This window comes from Vicia villosa, linkage group LG2, assembly GCF_029867415.1.
Source record: "Vicia villosa cultivar HV-30 ecotype Madison, WI linkage group LG2, Vvil1.0, whole genome shotgun sequence".
In the NCBI taxonomy this organism is placed as follows: Eukaryota; Viridiplantae; Streptophyta; class Magnoliopsida; order Fabales; family Fabaceae; genus Vicia; species Vicia villosa.
The window spans coordinates 111,072,172-111,080,039 of NC_081181.1; positions in this window are offsets into that span (position 1 = coordinate 111,072,172).

A 7,868-nucleotide genomic window follows, 5' to 3' on the forward strand; every position below is an offset into this window, starting at 1 on the left:
GCTTACATGAGTATGTGTACCATGCTGGGATAGTTCCGCCTAGAGACGGCGATGAAGGTCGAAGAGGAGGAAGAGCACGAACCCGAGGAAGAGCCCGAGGAAGAGGAAATGAGTAGTGAGTTTTCACCGTTTCTACCACACAAAGTCGCATTGAGGACAAAGCAACGTTTAAGTGTGGGGGAGGAAGCTTGCTGCTTTTCATTTTAATTTCGGTAGATTTTAAAATTTTAGTATTTAATTTCCAGTATTTCCCTAAAAAAAATATTTTAGTTCCCTGTCATTCCAATCCATGTACTCTAAGTTTAATATATGCGAGTATTTTCCGTTTATCGAATTCTCTGCCTACTTGAACTATAAACCTTTTTACTTTATACGCATAGCTTGACACGCTCGAAGAGTACAAGAATACAACAATTTAAGATATGTTAGAACCGAAGCACTAGCAAACAAAATCGCTACAGTCTTGACACTCTAGAACTCCGATTTATGCAAGACTCAATTTAAGTACCTATTGTTTCAAAGTCTTTAACCTCTAGCTTTAAAGTAGATTCGAGTAGTTTATTCAGCAGTCGACATCGTCTTAAACACAAGCTACGTAGAGAGCTAATGAATATAAGTGAATGATCCTGAAATTTTTCAGTAAAGAATTTAAAGGATTGCACTGACTAAGCTAGGTGACCCTCACCCGGTCATTTAACCCAGAGGATTTATATCTCGCAAACAATAAAGAAACCTATTGTCAGTTGGTTCAAAAGTATCTGATATTGAACTTGGTAGGGAGAATTACGGTTCGATCCCCTGCAGCTTACAATTGGTTAAAGAAGTGGGTACCACAGAAATGTGTCAGAGCCCCGTGCTAATAAGGATCAGAGTCACTAACCGGTTATTCTACCATGTGCGTGTGAAGATAAAGGGCTTAATGTGATTGCGCTCGAATGAAAACAAGCAAAATCTAGCGAAAGGGTCTAGATGAGCTGTAATAGCATGATTCGAATTGGTCTGCATAAGCCAGAGTTGTCTAGTGTCGCTACTGTATCTTTAGTGTTTACATTGAGCTTTCGAGTCTCTAACAAAGTATCGCCGCGACCGATTATGAATCGAGATGATTGTCATGCCTGTGTAAAACCTTTTTCTTGATTGTTTGCTTGAGGGCAAGCAAAGTTCAAGTGTGGTGGAGTTTGATAACACGGAAATGTATCGTATATTTAGCTTAATTTACATGCATTATTATTCTATTTTATTTATATTTTATTATTTTATTTTGTATTATGCCGGTATTTCGTTGTGTTTCAGGTAATTGAATAATTATGGGCTCTTGTGAGAAAAGGAAGAAAAAGTATCAAAAATTGAAGTAAAAAGATAAAAAAATGCAAGAAAGAAAGGAAGTGCAAAAAGCAACAAAAATGAAGCAACAGGCCCATGAAGCAATGGCCCATGACGGACCAAAGCCTCATTCCGTACGGCACCCCCTCCTTCATTCCGTACGGCGCACCCCCCTCTCTGCCGTTCGGCACCCCTCTAAAATATGGTGTGTGACGTAAGTCACACACCCAGGCCCAGAGGAGTCTGTTTTCAAAGACGCTATTTTCTCTCCTCCATTTTCTCCGCCGTGAGATGCTGTTACGAGACATTTCAAAACCTAGTGCTGCTCTATAAATACAACACAAGACCTGAATCAAAGGGGGAGAGCTTTTAACCTAGTGTCGTAATATCTTTCTTCTGCAATTTCATTCTCTTCCTGAACTAATACTCTGCAATAGTTTTCCACACCGGAACACTATTGCGTTTCAATTTCTTTCAAGCTCCTGATTTTAGTCAGTTTATTTTCTGCAATAGATTTTGTTCCGGATTCAAGATTGATACTTCAAGGTTTGTTCAATTTCAGTTTGCTATATTAAATTCAGGTTCATTTAATTGCTTTAAATTATTACAATCTGTTTATGTTAGTTAATAGAATTATGTCCGGATTAATTCTTACCTGCTATATCTATCCTGTTCTGTTTATTAAAGCGATGTCCGACTAATTTACTTTTATCGGTATGTAAGGTCACATAACCGAGGGAATCGAGTAACTCTTCGATGTAGTTTATTAATTGAATTTATTTGTCTGGCTAATATTTCTAAACGCTTAATTAAACTGTTTTGTAACGAGAGTTAAAAACAATAGAAGTTAGGATCAATAAAAACGAGAGTTTGAGATTTTAACCGGACCTTAGAAATTAGGCATTAACCTTAAATACAGGGAGAGCGCTTTAAGGGTAATTAGTTTTCATTGGTTTTCAAAAATCACTTTGAACTTTAATTGATACAGCGAGAGCACTCATTTAGGTTTAATAGTGAAATCATAATCAATAAACACGAGAGTGTGAGAGGAGGGTTTTTAAACTAATAATTTCTACAGAAAAGTAATTTTAAATTACGATCCGTATCGATGGCTTACTAGATCCCCGAAGTCCGACCATTGCATACCGATATTATTATCCTAGATTTAATTTAATAATATTTCTTTTTAATTCTCTGTCTGATCATAATCGATCAAATATTAGCCTTAGATTTACGTAGTAGCGATTAACTACACTAGGTCGATTCTTAGTCCATGTGGGTTTGATATCTTTTAAAACTACGCGATAGACTATGCACTTGCAGTCATAATCACAGACATACTCCATTATTGCGATTACCAGCTAAGAAACAAAATAACATGATGGGGAACCCCGTTAGCAAAGTCGATCTGGCAATCTCGACCTTGATGCAAGAGACCGACCAAGACAGCCATCAACCATGTCCCTCTACTCAATTCAAGTTCTGGGGCAACATCTCTGATGGACTGAAGTTCCTTTACGACCACCTCAACTATGATGAAGATGTTGCTAAGGCTAAAGCCATTAGGCCTCATCAGTTGGCCGCCAATGTGAGTGTGTTAGTTACCAATTTGTGTAAATATCTTAGGTAATTTTTGGTAACTCTCAAGTCTTTTTGTGGTTAATAGTAGTATTTTATTGTCATTTGGTATATATTTATTCTTATATTTATATTATTGTTGAATAGTTCTTATCTTTGCAATCTATGTTGGATTTTGTAGTTTTTATAGATAATTGGAAGCTTGGACCATGGAAAAAGCACTTTGAAGATGTTCCAAGACCAAAGCCAAGGATTGCTGAAAAGAGGTAGCGCGCTAAGCGAGGTTGAGCCCGCTAAGCGCGCTTTTGAAGAAAATAAGGAAGTTCTGGCAGAGAGTTCCGCGCTAAGCGAGGTCTGGAGCCCGCTTAGCGCGGTTGGGCGGTTTAAGCAATTATTGATAGCGCGCTTAGCGGGCTGCACCGCGCTAAGCGCGGTCTGCGAAACTTTGTTTATTTGTTTATGGGCCAGATCACTTTTGAATGGATGTAGAGATATTTTAGAGAGAACCAAGAGCATAATACACTGTAGCAAACATAGAGTTGAAGATTGGAAGCCTTGATCGTCGATTAATCGCCTTTGATGCTTGTTGATCTTCATCCTTTCCTTCTTATGCAAGCTACCATTCTCATGGATAGCTAAATCCCTTTTGTATCAAGATAAGATGTAATCTTCCTAGCCTTTTGTATGTTTTTCTTGTGAATATATGTGTATGAACAAGTGATGATCAATATAGATGGTTTAGTTTGTTTATTAAAGCTTTTCTTTGGTATAAATGTTTGAGACATCAATGTTTGTATCTAGACCTAACTCATCATATTTCAAACTATAAGTTGCAGACATGGATTTAGAGTTTGATGTTTACTAAGTATCGGTTTTAAAATGTTATTTGTATTGTTTAAACGGTGGAGAAATTGTCGGTTAAACAATACGGTAAATCTAACTATATCGTTGCGGACACTGACGATATAGGTGTCGATACGTAATTATATTGATCGTTAGCAAGTTCATAAGCATCTATTTATAAGGAAACATACAAATTTAGGTCGATGAAATCGAATCTTGATACATTTTCTTTAACTTAGAACTTTCACTAATTTACTCTTTGCTACTAAAGTGATTGAATGATCTTTTGCAAACCTAAAACAAAAGTAACATTAACTCAAGACAAAATAGGCTATAGAACGGCGGTGATATCGCAATAATCCCTGTGGATACGATATAAACGGAAAGTACACCACAATATTCTTTCAACAAAATGGCGCCGTTGCCGGGGATTGTTGTTTAGATATTGCAAGCATTGCAATAGTTTGTTTTGTATTGAGTCTTATAATTAATATCTTGTTTCTAAATTTATTTTCCTTGTGTTTGTTAATTTGCTTGGTTAGTTTTTCAGATTACAGTTTATGCGAGGACGTGTACCTGCAGATCAACTCCTTTTTGATCCTGAGATTGAGAGGACTGCTCGTAGAGAGAATAGCAAAACTCGTAGGAGGAGACAACTAGCTAGGGAAAGAAGACAACAACAAGAGGCATCTTCTTCTTCAACTCCGGTTGAAAACTTAGTTGAGGGAGAAATGGCAGGAGAGATCCCTAATGTTCCAGCTCGAGGGCCTTGTGTTAATAGCCCTCGACTCAATGCACAATTTGCTCGTGATCAAGCCAATGGAAGAAACTCCGAGATGAAGACGGGGTTACTTCAATTATTATACCAAAATCCGTTCACAGGGGCAGATCACGAGGATCCATTTACTCATCTAACAAAGTTCTACGAGATCGCCGGAACAATTGGTGCTCCGGAAGACCAAGAAGAACAGGTGTTCAGGAGACTTTTTCCTCATTCCTTAATTGGAAAAGCTAAGGAATGGTACCTTGATCAACCAAATAATGTCATGACAAATTGGAACGAGTTAGAAGAGAAGTTCTTGGATCGGTTCTTTCCTCACAATAGGTTCATGGAAGCGAAAACTTCTATTGCGGTGTTCTCTCAAGGTTCGAATGAATCTCTCAATGAAGCATGGGAGAGGTTCAAGTCCATGGTTATAAAGTGCAAAGGTCATGGGTTTGATGAATTGTCTCAAATCCATATCTTTAGAAATGGACTCCAACCTCAACCAAAAACTCTTTTAGATGCTACCGCGGGTGGTTCGTTGATGTCAAAAACTGCTGCAGAAGCGATTGCTATCATTGATAGAATGGCTTTGAATGATCATCAAGGGCAACACAACCGTAGTGCATTGCAAAGAAAACCGGGAGTTCTTGAATTGAATACTAGTGATGCAATACTTGCTCAAAACAAGTTATTGACACAACAAGTAGAATTGCTCACTCAACAAATGTCAAAACTCCCTCAACAAATCAAAGAGATAAATGGGAGCCCTTCTAAAAATCAACATGTGATGTGTTGTGAATTGTGTAGGGGTGACCATCAAACAGGTTTTTGTCCTCCACCGGGTGAAGAGGTGAATTATGTGTCTAATCCTAATCAAGGATATGGTGGGAGACAACAACAACAACCTTACAACAATAACCAAGGTTACCAACAAAGAGGTAATCAAGGTTATCAACAAGGATGGAGGCCGGAAGCGGGCCCATCGAATCGTCAAAATCCTTATCAAGGCGGTTACAATCAACAACCTCAACAAACAAAGCTTTCAATCGAGGACACTCTTAGCCAATTCATGCAATTGCAAATTGCAAGCCAAAAGAGTACGGATGCCGCAATAAAGAACCTTGAAACTCAAGTCGGGCAATTGTCAAAGCAACTTGCCGATCAAAACAAAGGTCCTTTTCCGGCTACTACACAAGAAAATCCTCGTGAGCATTGTAAGTCAATTATAACTCGTAGCGGTAGAAATATTGATATGGGTGTAGGAGAGATAGTTGAGGAGGAAATTGTTGAGAGTGAAAAAGATAGGGTGATTGAAGTAGAAAAAAATGTTGAGGGTGATTTAGTTGAAAATGAGAAAGAGAAAGAATTAGTGGAAAAAGAAACTCTTGAGAAAGTTGTAGAAAAAGAGAGAAAAAAATTGAGTGTGAGTGAAAAGGGAAAGAAGAAGGTGGATGATTCTATACAAGTGAAGAAATTACCTTACCCTCCCGGTCCGTCAAAGAAAGAAGATGCAAAGCACTATGCTCGGTTCTTGGACATTTTTAGCAAGTTGCAAATCAATGTTCCTTTTTCCGAAGCATTAGAGCAAATGCCGATGTATGCAAAATTCATCAAAGACATCATCACTAAGAAGAGAAGATTCTTGGATCCGGAGGTAGTAACGGTGAGCTCTTGTTGTAATGCGTTAATTCAACGCACTACTCCGATAAAATCAAATGATCCTGGGCGGGTAACCTTACCGGTGTCTATTGGAAATGTCCACATAGGCAAAGGTTTGGTAGATACCGGTTCTAGCATTAATTTGATCCCTCTGTCAATGGTGAGAAGATTAGGAATCAATGATTTGAAACCGACAAGAATGACGTTATCATTAGCAGATAAATCCACAGCTCATCCTCATGGAGTTGCGGAAGACTTGCTTGTCAAGGTTGACAAATTTTGGTATCCTGTTGATTTTATCGTCATAGACATGGAAGAAGATCCTGAGATTCCATTGATCTTAGGAAGGCCTTTTATGAAGACGGCCCGAATGATGATAGATATTGATGATGGCTTAATGAAATTAAGGTACCAAGATGAAGAATTATGTCTTGATCTCTTTGAAGCCATCAAGCATCCGAGTGATGATGATGATTGTTTTAGAATCGATGCTACCGAAAGGTCTATTATGAAAGTGGAGAATCAAATGCACTTGTCGAATCCTCTTGAGAAGACTTTAATGGAAGCTCTTGAAGTTCTCACCAAAGATCAAGAGAAAGAAATTGAAGATTGCTTGAGAAATTTAGAGGCTTGTGATGAGATGAATCCATTTGAAACTCAAATTGAAGAGTTGAAGGATGAACCTAAAGTTGAAGAGCAAAAGGTGGAGTTGAATGTGTTACCATCTCACTTGAAATACTTGTTTCTCGGTGACAATTCTACTAAGCCGGTTATCATTAATAGTGGTTTGTCTAGCAAGGAAGAGCATCGATTGAAGGAAGTATTGATAAAGAATCAAGAAGCAATAGGATGGGTTTTATCCGACTTGAAGGGTATTAGTCCGGCCTATTGTATGCATAAGATTATGTTAGAAGATGATTTTCGGCCCGTAGCTCAACCTCAAAGGCGATTGAATCCAACCATGAAAGAGGTTGTTAGAAAAGAGGTTGTGAAGTTATTAGAGGCGGGGATGATTTACCCCATCTCCGATAGCGAATGGGTGAGCCCGGTGCATGTGGTTCCTAAGAAGGGTGGATTGACGGTTGTGAGAAATGAGAAGAACGAGTTGATTCCTTCGAGAGCGGTGACCGGGTGGCGTATGTGTATTGATTATAGGAGGTTGAACCAAGCAACAAGAAAAGATCATTTTCCATTACCTTTTATGGATCAAATGTTAGAGAGGTTAGCCGGAAGAAATTTCTATTGTTTCTTGGATGGTTATTCGGGATACAATCAAATATCAGTGAATCCGGCGGACCACGAGAAAACTGCCTTTACATGTCCTTTTGGCGTTTTCGCATACCGAAGAATGCCATTTGGACTATGTAATGCTCCTGCAACATTTCAAAGGTGCATGCAAGCTATCTTCTCAGATTTGATCGAAAAAAGCATTGAGGTGTTCATGGATGATTTTTCTGTGTACGGGTCATCATTTGACTTGTGCTTGAAGAACCTTGATGTGGTGATGGAAAGATGCATTGAAACAAATTTGGTTCTCAACTGGGAGAAATGCACTTTCATGGTGACAGATGGGATTGTTCTTGGCCACAAGGTTTCTTCAAAGGGGCTTGAGGTTGATCCGGCAAAAATCGAGGTTATTGAAAAGCTTCCCCCTCCGGTGAATGTTAAAGGCATAAGGAGCTTTTTGGGACATGCTGGG